We start from the raw sequence: 15167 nt of genomic DNA on the forward strand, positions 1-15167 counted from the left end.
GATTTAAGTTCAAGTTTTATACGGCTTAGTCTTTAGTTTAGGTCTTCTGCTGTCTCTCAGTTTATTGTTATTTTTGGTTCATGGGTTATATCGGTTAGGTTCCTTTTGTGCCTTTGTCTCATCTCTGTGTCTCCTGTGAGTCTTTGTCCTATTTATTTGTTTCTCCAGTCATGTCTCTGTTTATTCCCCGTCTGTCTCATGTTGTTTTCCTTTTTATGCCTCTCCCTGTGTCTTGGTCTCCCTCTCTGTCTTAGTCGTGTCTTTGCGTTTTGTCCTCGTCTCCCCTGTCCATTGTATGTTCCCATGTTTGTTTGTCCATGTTAGCATCAAGCTTGTGTCTTCTTGTCTTTGTTCGCGTATTTGTGGTAGTTCCTGTTTTATTTTGATAATGTTGAGGGTTTTATGAGTGAGAAAAAAAGATACTCCAATTATAAGTTTTTTATTATTATTTATTATCAAAATGGTTAGAATTTCAAATTAGTATTAGATGGTGCCATGGACCTTGGTCGCTCTGGCTCAGAGACAAAGGCTGCTGTACCCAGGCAGTAAACACTTTTTGTTGCAGGTCATAGAAACTGAATGTTAGGATGACTGGTCAAAAGAGTCGAGGGTGGCCTTATATCTGATACCAGCTCATGTTTCTTCTTCTGCAGCTTTCTGGGCATCTCCTTATTTGGAGACATCTTTTTGCAGGCAACACTCTGGTTACCATGACAACCACCTCTTGTCCTCCAGTCACGCCTGTAGAGTTAAAGACAAGGTATAGGGTGCATACCATAACAGAAGATTTTGGATCGAAGCCATTTTCCTGTGAGGGGGTTGTGAGGAGGTGTTGTGTCTGTTAGTATTAGAGTAACAGTCTACTTCCAAAACTTCTGTACAATACACTATGTGCAGTAAAATATAAAATACAAATATGTGATGCTAATTACGAGGTATTAGACTTAAAGATAAAAAAATTAATCCCAACTATAATCCTTGTGTCATGTGCATTGTGTTCCTCTGTCTTTTTATGTCTGATTTGTTCCTCCTGTGTTCCTCAGCTGTCTCCACTTCCTGATCATCCTGCTGTGTATTTATTGTGTGAGTTTCCCTTTGTCACTTATTTGATCGTCTGTTGCATTTCCTCCACCCGCCACCCGTTCCAAGGCCGAGGGATGGCAGGAGGGCAGGCAGGTGAGGCAAGGAGTTAATCTCACATACAAGGTCTTAAATAATCAGGCCCCATCTTATCTTAATGACCTTGTAGTACCATATCACCCTATTAGAGCACTTCGCTCTCGCTCTGCAGGCCTACTTGTTGTTCCTAGAGTATTTAAAAGTAGAATGGGAGGGAGAGCCTTAAGTTTTCAGGCCCCTCTTCTGTGGAACCAGCTTCCAGTTTGGATTCAGGAGACAGACACTATCTCTACTTTCAAGATTAGGCTTAAAACTTTCCTTTTTGCTAAAGCATATAGTTAGGGCTGGACCAGGTGACCCTGAATCCTCCCTTAGTTATGCTGCAATAGACGTAGGCTGCCGGGGGATTCCCATGATGCATTGAGTTTTTCCTTTCCAGTCACCTTTCTCACTCACTATGTATTAATAGACCTCTCTGCATTGAATCATATCTGTTATTAACCTCTGTCTCTCTTCCACAGCATGTCTTTTATCCTGTCTTCCTTCTCTCACCCCAACCGGTCGCAGCAGATGGCCGCCCCTCCCTGAGCCTGGTTCTGCCGGAGGTTTCTTCCTGTTAAAAGGGAGTTTTTCCTTCCCACTGTCGCCAAAGTGCTTGCTCATAGGGGGTCATATGATTGTTGGGTTTCTCTCTGTATCTATGAAGCGCCTTGACGCGACTTTTGTTGTGATTTGGCGCTATATAAATAAAATTGAATTGAAATTGAATTGAATCCCAGGAAACAGAGAGGAAAATCCAAAATCCAACAGGATGTGTGGTTTAAAGCCATGGAGCGTCTGGGAGCAGTAGAGTAGTCGATGAACTGGCGATGAACATCAGCGCAGAGCTTAAATCTCCCAGCTGGTAGAGGTGGTAGAGGGTGTGGTGGCCCTACCCATGGGCGGAGACCAGGAAAGTTCAGGAACCTAGTGGAAATTTGCAGCCACTAACCCAGACCATGGCTGTATCCCAATTCAGGGTCTGCAGCCTTAAAGGCCGCATTTTAAGGCCAATTACGTCACAGCGATGCGACGAAGGCTATCCCAATTCAAAGGCTGCTCGAAATGCGGCCCTCAAATGCGTCCTTAATTTCCCTGAATTTTAAGGATGGGTCGGTTTATCCTCCGTGGCCCAACCTATCCCACAATTCGTAGCACGGCGGTGGATGTGGATAATTTTTCCGAAACAAATGGCGGATGGCTGAAGAGTAAACTTTTAAAAGTAAGTATTGAATATTATGCCACTTATTTATGTGCAAATGTTTAATAACAAAGAACATTAAAACATGACTGTTGGTCACATGGCGGAAGAGTTATGTGACATTAGTGATGTTCGTACAGCCAGCGTTAACTTGGTTTTAAAGCCGTTACTTTAAAATATACGCTGTTCAATAGTCGACCTTAATCTTACAGAGAATGTGATGATTTTGTGGATAATTAAAGTCAGTCATATATGCAAAAACACAACAAGCTGAAAGTCAGTGATGCTGCTCAGTTTGCAGTCCTGAATATCACGGCACAAGCAGGATTCACTGCACTGTTAATGTTAGCTATGTTATATTGCTGCCTCTGTTCGGTGGTGTCGAGCCAAACGGACTTTAACATGTGTTTGAACGAGCTGACGGTTCACTCGTTAAGCTGAAAGAAAGATGCTTTAATCACAGGAGTCACACATGTGTCCACTGTACCATCTGGGAACTCTTCTTGTTTAGCACTCGTAATAACACAAACACTAAATCCTCCTGTTTGTAGCAGTGTATACACCTGAGACTGTCACCTGTCTGTCTGTCCTGCACTCTCTCTCTTTTTCTTTCTCTCTGATTGTGTAATAAAAATATGAACATGTATTTATAAGTTACACTTGTGTTTGAATCCTGCAGCTTATCACACATTTGATTTCCATGTGTGACAACTGCAAGTGTCCAGAGTGAGGACAGACTGAGGGACCCACTGCTGCACATCATCTGTGAGGCTTTGCACCCCTGATGATCCACCAGGACAAACTCAGCAGTGTGTGAGGAAGAGGAGGAGGAAGAGCCAGCAGCAGCTGACAGATGGAGAGAATAGACAGACTGTTCCCTGTTTGTGAAGGACTGCTAGAAAAGTTTAAAATAACTACTTATCTGTCCTGAATCAGTCTTATTAGGTAATGTTCAAATAATTTTATCATTCCAGTGTTTTCAGTGTGGGAGAAAGTACTCAGGGCCTTCAAGTTACACACTATGAAAGGCAGCAACAAGTTTAATATTCAGAAACCTAAAGTATGTATCAGCAGCAGAATGGACCTAAAAATAAATGTTTGTTTGAGTTCTATGAAGCTGTCAGTATTTTGGATTAGTAGGATTAGTAGTACTGCTGTGTTTGTTGCATCATATCGCTGCAATTGGGCGACCGTGGCTCAGGGGGTTGGGAAGCGTATCTGTAACCGGAAGGTCGCCGGTTCGATCCTGGTCGTTGTGTCCTTGGGCAAGACACTTCACCTACCGCCTACTGGTGTTGGCCAGAGGGGCCGATGGCGCGATATGGCAGCCTCGCTTCTGTTAGTCTGCCCCAGGGCAGCTGTGGCTACAACCGTAGCTTGCCTCCACCAGTGTGTGAATGTGAGAGTGAATGAATAGTAGCATTGTAAAGCGCTTTGGGTGCCTTGAAAAGCGCTATATAAATCCAATCCATTGTTATTATATGCTTAATATATTCTGAGGTAAGTTGATCTATAGTCAGTGTTGGGCAGTAACGGAATACATGTACCGCCGTTACATATTTAAAATACAAAATATGAGTAACTGTATTCCGTTACAGTTACCGTTTAAAAAGGTGGTATTTAGAATACAGTTACTTTGTTGAAATAAATGGATTACACGGCGGTATTTTCATGTTTCATATTGTCGCGGGTCAGGACTGTTTGGGTTTTGTTTGACAGCTATGTTCTGTTGTTCCAGGGGGCAGCTTTACGCGCTCTCTCTGCGACTGTGTGTTTCCTGGGTGAGAGAGCGCCTTTTTGTTGTTGTTTTTTTTTTTTTTCTTTTTTTTTTTTTTGCCTGTCCTGTTTGGCTCTTTTGCCATCAGAATTATTGTCTAAAGGCGAAGAAAGATGCCCAACGGATTTACTTTACCAAATTGACCATCCCAGCCTTGCCGTAATGGTCTATTTGATTCACCTTTTATTCTTTATTTTATTTTCACTTGCTGAATATGGGACACACTTAACTGGGGGAAAGAAGGGGAGAAAGAAAGAGGGAAAGAAAAACAGCTGAGAAGAGGGACGGGGGAGAAGGGCAAAAAACAAAAACCAACAGAATAAGCAGAAAAAAAAATACATATATCGATCACCTGGATCACCTGTTGAGAAAGAAAAAAGAAAACAAGCAGAAGAAAACGAGAGTAATAGAATAAACAACATCACAATGATATATGGGAATATAACAGTGAATACTAAATTTTAAACATTATTGTGCAGCACGTAAGATCGACAGCACACAGTGTGCTTTGAGGTAGGAGCCAAAAAGGGTGTAGTTTGTGTGTGTGAGCACCCGTGTGTACACCTGTGAGCATGGACGCGCTTGTTTTTTAAAAGGTTCCTTCATGTAATGATCTGCTAGAGGGTGTGGGGAGCCACCGCCCCGTCCTCCAGGGCATGAAGCAGGTATGGAGGAGATCAAGACTCCAGACATCCAGAGGCCCCCAGAACACAAGAGACCAAGGAAGACCAACAGAGGGGCAGTTGCGCCACTATCCCAGAAAGAGCTGAGGAGAGTCCCAGATGAGGGGTCACTCAGCAGCCGCGGAGCAGAAGCCAGGGGGGGTTGCAGTGACGTGCCCGTGAGCTCCGCCAGCAGCCAGCTGTGCCTGAGTGACTGAGCCCCAGGCCGAGAGGCCGGGGGCACCCCACCTCCGAAGTGGCCCGAGCGAGCCCCAGGCTCCAGGCGCCTTTTTGTTGTTGTTGTTGTGCTAAGCTAATAGGCAGAATGCTACAGGCATAGCCCTAAAGAATGTAGCCTCATGGGCAGTGTAGTCCGTGCTGCAGGGAGAATGGACTGCCATACCCGTTATGTGTCTGTGAGCGAGGGAGGGAGAAAAAGGAAAAGTACGAGCTGTCATCGAGCAGAAAAGGGAGCTGGAAGCATGTAAATATAATAATAACCTCTGCAGCCAAGAAGAGGGCCTGACGAGCCCAGTTGTAAGTAAACTATTAAGACTCGACTGTACACTGTGTTCGTGTTTTCCTCTGAAACAATAAGTTCCGTTGGAGCAGCCTTTCAACGCCTCTCTCTGTCTCTCGCAAGCAAACTTGACCTAGACAACAAAGTAAAGCTAGTTTTCAGTTACGAGCCCGACACAAACCCGACGTATTAGACAGAGGCCCCTTTACTATGGTTCAGAGCCGCGGACCTTCAGTAATAGTAATAAATCACATTCATGTAGTTGTAAAAAGCATGATAATATATTAAGTAATCCAAAGTATTCAGAATACGTTACTCTCATTGAGTAACGCAACGGAATACGTTACAAGATACATTTTGGGGCATGTGTTCTGTAATCTGTAGTGGAATACATTTTAATAGTAACCTTCCCAACACTGTCTATAGGGTTACATCATATTCTATAAGGATGTTATGTGTTTGTATACTTTCTGCCCAGTTTGTCCCATTTAGCAGAAGTCAGCCTGATTAAGTTTCTGATATCTATTCTGTATGATTTAAGGAGTTATGACATGGTATGATTTTCTCACCCAGTAAAGGAATATTTAATATATCAGTCTACTCTTCATTTGATCAGAAACAGTTTTCACAGCTCGTACATTTTCTTAATACACACATTTGTAGGCACTGAGCCAAATTTAGTAATACCAACATATTAAAAGAACAATATTTGTCTCTTATATATAATACATCTACATATACACTGTCAAAGATACTTGTCTTTGAGTGACGATTTAAGGTGATAGGAAATATAAATAACTGGAACTTGAATCTTTACTGAAGCTCAGTATTTGTTCAAGCTCACTGCTGTAATAAATCATAATTAATATAATAATAACTTTAATATTGGACATATTATATTTACATTACCAAAGTAAGATGACTTTAGTCTCATGAACAACATGAACTAATTGTTATTTACTAGCTAATCTTAAAATGACTGTTCAGTACAGAAATGAAGCCCAACAATCATGTTTTTACAGTCCTGTGGTCTCAGCCTCAGATACTAATCAAATCACACAGAGCTCATGTAAAAACAAATGAACAAAATATTTTCTCCTTCATTTCTGTCAAACAAAGCTGTATGAAACTTTTCCAGTGGATAGTATCATGGTTGCTAGGCAACCTGGGCAACGCGACGGAGGCTAGACTGTCCCATTTCAGAAGCCTACAAGCCGTGCACTTCCGGCCTTAGCGGTCTTTGAGTACGCGGCCCTTGTGGACCGTTAAAGCTGCGTACTTTAAGGCTGCAGACCCTGAATTGGGATACAGCCCATGACTGTTTTTCCAACACCTTCCCTTGGCCACCTCCCTTTCCCCCATTACTTTTTTTTTCTTTTCTGAACTTTCCTGTCTTTCCCCCCTTTTTATTTCTGTGTCTCGGCTATGCTGTGATTAACACTCGTTCTGTTAGATTTATGCATACTAAGGGCAATGTGTTTGTTAAACTGTAATATCGGTGTCTGTGATGCATTACATCTGAACCAATTATACACACAGTGCACCTCTAAAAAAGTTAGAATCGTGTTGTTCATGATTTCAGTGTCCATTTAGGGTGTGTGTTATATGTTCTTCAATGTCGTAAGCTCTGTTGTCATTCCAATGTCATTCCATCCTTTGTCCTCCATTCTCCTGTAACCACATTAATCTTTCCACATCTCTCTCTCTTCACTCTCTGGTGTCTTCTTTAACTGTTGGGCCATGTGTGATTGACAGAAACAGGCTGGAGAAGAAGCAAGTTAATGTCCCTTGAAAGAGACATGACTGCAATGAGAAGATTATTATAGCACCATGGGTGCTTTGCGTTGTATTTCTGCCTTCTTTTGGTCTGTCGTCTCTTGTCCCTCATCATTCCTTTCTCCTCTGTCCTGTGCACTTCTCTACTCATGCTTAGTCTCTGGTCTCCATACCATCTTTAATCTGGACACATGGACCCACCTTCTGGTTGGCTCTTCTGGCTGGCCCTCTCTTCACTGCTGTCTGTGCCACCAGAAGCACTCGGGCTGGTCATGCTTTTCCTGGTTCCCTCTCTGTGTTAACCTGCACTGAATAACCAGGCGATTGTTCAGATGACCCACCACACCAAACCTGTTTGTTAAATCACGTCCACAAATCATCAGGAAACATTCACCTTTTTTACATTCAGCTCCCCAGGCACATTTCTAATCTCGGGCTATACATGGTTAGAAAAAACACAACCCCACATAGACTGGTTCAGCAGTAAAATCTCTAGGTTGAGTGTCTTCTATTTGGCAAATTGCCTCACCTTTGCCCTACCCTATTGGTTCGCAGAACTCCTCCATCACCCCTGCTCCACCAGCTCTCTCTCTTATGCCCCCTGAATACCACGATCTCCAAGATGTTTTCAGTAAAGATAAGGCCTTATCACTACCACCACACCAACCCTATGACTGCGTAATTGATTAAGTCCCTGGTGACCCATTACCTTCCATCAGACTCTATAACTATAATGGCCAGGACGCTATGGTAAAATACATCCATGAATCCTTGGCAGCTGGACTCATCTCTCCCAACTCCTCTCTAGCAGGCGTTGGGTTTTTGTCTGTGTCCAAGAAGGATGGGACCCTTTGTCCCTTCATAGATTTCCGAGGGTTAAATGAAAAACCACAGCCACTCATCAACTCCACTTCTGAACCCATTCATGGTGCCAAAGTTAGATTTACGGAATGCCTATTACCTGGTTCGCATACGAGGGAGATGAATAGAAAATGACCTTCAACACACCACTAGGCCACTTTGAATATTTAATCCTGCCCTTCAGCCTAACCAAAGCACCTACAGTTTTCCAGGCCCTTGTAAACAAACTCTGTCAGCTACCTATGGTAGTAACACACCACATTTCTCCTAGTGATCCTTTAAGTTTTGACCCTCAACTTACCTCGTCTTCCTGTGTCCACAGCTTTTATCTTACCTCTCACCTTGTCCATAAACTGCTGCCACATGGCGGAAACCCTACCACTGTCATCTTTCTTTGCGGTTAGGAGTTGGGCACTCTCTGCCTCACCTGCCTGCCCTCCGCCTGCTCTGGAAACCTCAAACCTCAGCTTGGAAAAGCTATCTCTTTTGTGCACCACGCAGCCACTCACTCCGTCAGCCCTTTCCCCCTCCTAGTTGGTGAACAGCCACCCCTACAAGTAAGCTTTGATTCAGCCACACTTCATCTCTGGTTCAGTGCTCCTTCTCCTCCATTAGTGCCATTTTTCCTGTGTTGCAGACCCATTGCTTCAGTGTCTCTCTGCTTGAGCCCAGTATATTTCCAGTCGCCAGTGTTTCCTCAATCTCCAGAGTTTTCCACATTTTCCATGAGCATTCCTTCTGTTTAGTCAGCATACTTAGTGTTTCCAAGTTGGCTGTTTTTAAGTTCTCTGTGTTCAGCCTGTGTGTATAACAAAGACTTGTGAACCTGATCCCTGTCTCGAAATTGGTATCTGCTTTTGGGTCCATCTCTGGTGCTGACCTCCAGGGCTTGTGACAGCCCTAATTTCAGACTATGACTAATTATTACATGCAAATCTCTGTTCTTTTGTTACATTTGTGTTATATTATTGGAATACAATTAAATGACACTTTAATGGAACCTGGTCAAATTAAATGCACTTGATTGGTATACCCGGGATACACCGGGAGGAGGCCCCGAGGCAGACCCAGGACACGCTGGAGAGATTATAGCTGTGTCCCAAAACATAGGCTGCATCCTTCGGAGGCCGCATTTGAAGGCCAATTACGTCACAGCCAAGCAACGAAGGCTGTCACAATTCATCGACTCCTTCAAATGCAGCTGACAAATGCGTCCTTCATTTCCCCGAATTTGAAGGATGGGTCGGGTGTGTCCTTCGTGGCCCACCATATCCCAGAATTCATAGCACGCCACTACTAAGTTTAAATATTACTGATATTAATCTTTCTGGGTCACAAAATAAACTTTTAACATATTTTCAGGCGAGAATGTAGCTGTGTAAACTTCAAATATCTGCTTGGTTTATCAAGACATCACATATTTTCAAAAGTGCGCAGATGTTTTCGGAGACATCTCTTGCCCACCCGCTCGATAGCTAGGTGGGGGGTTCAATGGTCACTCGAGCCGGCGAGAGCAGCGGACCTTCGGCTTCATTGCTTTCAGACCCCCACTGTCTTTCGCTACTCAGGTTAAACATGATATATAAGTCACTCGGATAACTTAAAAATTTAATTGTTTGGCTTTTTTCAGTGTTTTATTTGTTTGTTAGTAAATCGGTTTGGCTGAATAAACATCAAACAGAAAACTGATTAAAGAAGTCCAGACGCTTTTCTTTGCAAGCTCCTTTGACCCCAGAGGTGTGTGTCACTGCTCTGCTGACTAAACCTGATGCAGAAAAGGGTCACAGCAGACAGACAGTGTACGGAGCTAAAAAGACAGCTTGAACAGTATTAATGTTACTGGGTATTTCCCAGAAAAATTCATCAAGTATGCTGACTTTGCAGAGTTTACATATAAATAGTTTGCATATTTACATATGGTGCAAGGCGGCATTTAATGCCCTGATGGCTACCAGATAGAAATAACATTCGACTGTTCCTCAGTCGAATGTTATTTCTAGTAAAAATAGTGGAGGAGGTCTGTGCCTCTGACTTGGGCTCCTAAAGGGTCTGTTGAAGATCCTACACTATGAGGTCAATGGAATGAAGAGCATGAATATGTATTTCCCAGTTTGGTTGTCTATCCTGCTATAAGGCAGTGGCAGGATAAGGAGGACATCCTGTTGTTGGGGGGATTTCTAGACTGTGGGGGAAAAAACACTTTATCGTGTAAAGATACTGAACCGCCGCTTTCTGGTGGAGGAGAGTTCTCTAGTGGAAAGAGTTCTTTGGCGATGGATCTCCCCAGGGACTGTTGGCGATCCTGTTGACAAACGGACAGTCAGCCTCCAGTGGAGCATTGTACATGGTGCCATAGCTACAAATGGGTAACTATTAGGTGAATTTAAATGTAAACATTAAGGGGCCCAACACTAAATATGGGTGTTACAGTTTTGATAAAACATTGTAACTGATGTTTTCTTGATTCAAATCCAAGCAATCAGTTTACAAAGGTGGACTCAAAAGCAGACTCAATAAGTTTCTCAAAGATTTAACTAAACTGTATTGAACACAGGAGTCACAATGATTAAAGCGTGGCAGAAGGAAAACGTCACTGGACCAAGGTCCACTGTAACAGGGAGAGGTATTTTTTTAATGGACTGGACTACACCAGTTTGATTTGAGAGATGTGAAAGGTAGGATGAATACATGGAGATGGGGGCAACTTGAGGTAAACTGCCATGGCACTAATCACAGAGTATTTAATAGGGGCCAATATAGTGGGGAACAAGTTTTCGAGTTAATGATTTCAAAGGAATGTCTTTATCCATAAGCCATACCTTCTGACCAGGAGAGTAACTGGACACATGGGAGCCATGGCAATTGGCATACCTCTTGTTTTCGTCAGCAGTTTTGAGCAGACCCTTCCTGGTTGGAGCCCGGACCGTGACAGCACCCCCGCCTCAAGGGTCGCCACCAGGTGGCCGCCCAGACAGCTGCCTGCGAAGGGAGGCGTGGAAGTTAGCAACGAGAGAGGGGTCCAGAATAAATGACCGCGGAACCCACAGATGGTCTTCAGGGCCATACCCCTCCCAGTCCAACAGGTACTGCCACCCGTGCCCGCGCCGGCGTGCCTCAACAATACGTCTGACTGTATAGGCGGGATGACCATCTTTGACTTGGGAGACGTGGAACATGGGATGTATGCGCCAGGAGTCAGGAAGCTTCAGTCGAACAGCTGCTGGATTGATGACAGCCTCGATCTCATATGGGCAGATAAAGCGCGGAGCGAATTTGTTTTCGTCAACATCCCGCTACTCGCAGCGGGATGTTTTTAGCCATACCTTTTGCCAAGGTTGATAGTCAGGGGCAGGGTCCGGTTGCGATTCGCATAGCCTGCCTGTCGTTCTTTGGTCCGCAGGAGTGCTTGGCAGACTCTGCACCAAATCTGTTGTCAGTGCAGGAGATGATGCGGTGCGGAGGGAACAGTGAGGTCTAGCTCATTCTCGGAAAATTGTGGAGGCTGGTTCCGGAGGGAGGCTTCAAACAGTGACAGCCCTGTAGCGGAAAAGGTAAGAGAGTTGTGAGCGTATTCCACCCAGGACAGATATGAAGCCCAAGAAGAGAAATTTTGTGATGTTACACAGCGCAGCACAGCTTCTAGATCTTGATTAAGCCACTCAACTTGGCCCTTTGACTGTGGGTGAAAGCCAGAGCTCAAGTTAACCTTAGCTCCTAAAAGTGAACAAATGTTTTTCCAGACTTGCGAGGTGAACTGCGGCCCTCGATCAGAAACTATTTCAAGGGGAATACCATGGAGTCTGAAGACATTATGTACTAGAGCTTGAGCAGTTTCCACAGCAGTGGGTAATTTTGCTAGCGGGATAAAGTGGGCAGTGTCAGAGAGGCAGATGTTGTCCAAGATAAAGACAATGTTGGATAACACCTCCCTCCCACTCCATGACATGCTGGTCAGTCACAGGAGCACGTTCAGTGAGAGACTGAGATTACTGAAAAGCACCACTGAACAACACAGGAAATCATTCCTGCCTGTGGCCATCTCCCTGTACAACATATCCACTTAACACAAGAACAGAGTGCACTGAAAAAGGAACCCCCCACACAGGTCCAATTCTGGTGGCGGAGAAGAGGTACGCCGAATCGGGATACTTTGAGCACAGCTCGTCCTGTGTTTCACTAAGCTCTTGATACTGATCTTGAAGTGATTGCAAGAGCTGGTCATGCTGGCCCAACATAGCGCCCTGTCTACTTATAGCAGAGCGGATTGGGTCTTATTAACCCCGATTCTTTTGTCCCCATGATAGAACAGAGAAAACCGACTCATAGTGTTTTAAAACATTTATATTTCTTTTTATTCAATCATCTTCCGGAAGAGAAAGACCCCTGCACAGCCCAAAACGCCAGTTGCAGGATCTCTAACATTAGAATCATAAACTGTCTCATATAGGTATTATTTTGGTACTTTACACGTCACAGTTTCAATACAACCATTGCTTATATGGCAAAGTTCCTCTTTTCTGTCTGGCTTCCTGTATTTATTAATATACTGTACAGCTCTACACTTCCTGTTTTCAGTCTGGCTGAGCACTTAGTTTATGAGTCAAAAGTGGCCTTGCTCTACAAACCTTCATTATTAAAGTACATAAAACAATATAATAAGAAAATAAGGATACTAAGGATATTAATTACATGACAGTCTGCAGGATCCATAGCTGGCCAGTCCATACTGTCATGGATCATGGAGTGTGCAGGTAATTGGCCCCCAAAAAGCAGAATCTATACACTGAAACTCAGAACTATGTACAAATATATTAATTAACTCAGGAATTTTGATGAAGTCAGGGGAACAAAAACTATGGCTCGCACTGTGTGGGAAAACGAGGAGCGCAGAGAACAGGAGCGCCGTAATCGGGACCATGGGGAACTGCAACAGAAAGGGGAGACACGATTAATAGCACGCAGGTTACCAGAAGCGAGACAGCTAGACTGCATTAATTGTCAAGGCTTACAGGCAGAGCTGGACCGTGTAACTTTAGAGGGGGGGGAAGGTGTCTGTGGAGGGTATCCAAGAGAGGGAGGCAATCCGGCAGGAGAACAGGCAGGCAAGAGGCTTCCGCGCCGAACGATGATCACACCGAAGGAGACTCACGGACTGGCGAGGAGCAGCCATCAGTGCTGGGTGAAGTAGTCCTCCGGTGACTGCCTCAATGGGATGCAGGTGTGTTGAAGGTGGCCCAGCCCGAGGGTGTGGCCACTGCAGCATCCCGTGGCTCCCTGGATACTGAGCCACAGACTGTGACAGAACTTATGCATAAGCTTCATTTGTGTGTACCAAGTGGGGGGATTTTGAGCTCCTGGTTAATCCTTTCTATCTGTCTGTGGGTGGAATCCAGAGCTTAAACATACTTTGGTCCCTATGGTGGTGCAAAAAGCCTTCCAGGCTTGGGAGACAAACTGAGGAGCTCTGTCAGACACAATTTCTACAGGAATTTAGGCAGTTTGAAAACATGATCAATAAGCAACTTAGTTTCTGAGGCAGTGGGTAATTTCTCAAGTGCTATGAAGTCAGTGGATCGTGGTGGGAACCTAGCAGCAGCTGAGGGGCTGACAAGAGAAACCATCTGGCTAAACATATCTTAAAAATGGGCAAAAGGGGATTTTAAAATTGAATCATCAGAAAAACAGAGGCCAGTGAGCCTGACAGGCATTTAACCTTTTAGCTGTTCTAAGGTGAGTGATTCTCCAAAAGTTGATTCTGTTCATCTGGACGTAGCGTTTTCAGTGGGAGAAACGTTTCGTCACTCACCCAAGATTCTTCTTCAGTCTCAGCTGACGGCAGGTTTCCCCAATCTTATAAACAGTCCATTTGCATAATGACTGAAACTAGCACCACTGAAGGAACAATGGGCTGGGAGGTCAGTTCCTTCATCAAAATTATGCAAATTCTCATGACCATTGATCAACAACCACTGAGCAATGGCCATGAGTACCATTCACAGAGAGTTGGGGAATGGCTGCAATCAAATCAACACAATCAAAGCATTGTAATTTGGCGAAAGATGTACCCTTAGGCCCCCTCCTCAATTCAGAGATGGTCTTTCCCTTTTCACGTAAATAGCCTCCTTGACTCCCCGCACAAACCAGCATTCCTCCCTGTCTAGGATGTGTACATCCTCATCATTGAAAGAGTGTCCACTGGCCTGTAGGTGTAAATAGACTGCAGAGTCCTGGCTCTTCTGTGTTGTGCCATCCTCTTTGCCAGAGGTTGTTTGGTTTCCCCGATGTATATGCACGGGGACCCGATTCTTGGGGTGGACCAATTTTTGGCACAGCATGTTTTGGGGTTTAAAAGCCACAGAGATATGGTGTTTAGATGAACAGAATAAACTTTTGGAGATTTACTTGCCTGGATAATCGAGCATGCATCAAGATCTAAGATAAGTGAGATTTTTGTGATCTGTCCAGATAACAAAAGGCTGCTCGTCCCCCTCTAGCCAGTGACTCCACTCTTCAAGTGCCAACTTCACCCCAAGCAGCTTGCAATCTCCCACACCATAGTTCTGTTGTATTTGTCTATTGCTTCCCTTTTGCAGAGGCATTAAGACTTAAAGCCTTACCTTTAAATTCAGGGGCTGCATCCTTTGGAAGACCCTGCCTTCGCAGTCTACGTGGGCCGGGTCCTTCGAAAACCAAGAAGGCTGGAAGTGTAAGGCTGTGAAATGGGACGGTCTAGCCTTCAGATTTGCGTCACCAGCTGTCTCGGTGGAGTTTAATAAACTCAGCCGTCGGCACTTTCAAATATAACAGGACATTGGAGTAAATTCTCTACCGTCTCACACTTCTGTTTAATCAGTTTTCTGTTTGACTTTTATTCAGCTATGTGAAAACTATAACTTTAATCTCAGCCACATCAATTTACTCAGGAACAAATAAAACAATGAAAAAAGCCAAACAGTAGTATTTGACTCATATATCATGTTTAACCTGAGTAGTGAAAGGCCGCAGGGGTCTGAAAACGATGTGCCAGGAATCCGGTGTTCTCGCCAGCTTTAGTGAGCCTTGACCTCCCAGTCAGCTATCGAGCTGGTGGGTAATAGACTTCTCGGAAAACGTCAGAGCACTTGTGTGATGTCTTGATAAACCGAGCAGATATTTGAAGTTTACACAGCTACATTCTCACCTATCATCACCTAATATCTTAAAAGTTTATTT

The sequence above is a fragment of the Perissodus microlepis genome, chromosome 22 (genome assembly GCF_051167445.1).
Source record: "Perissodus microlepis isolate ML-2025 ecotype Zambia chromosome 22, ASM5116744v1, whole genome shotgun sequence".
Taxonomy (NCBI): domain Eukaryota; kingdom Metazoa; phylum Chordata; class Actinopteri; order Cichliformes; family Cichlidae; genus Perissodus; species Perissodus microlepis.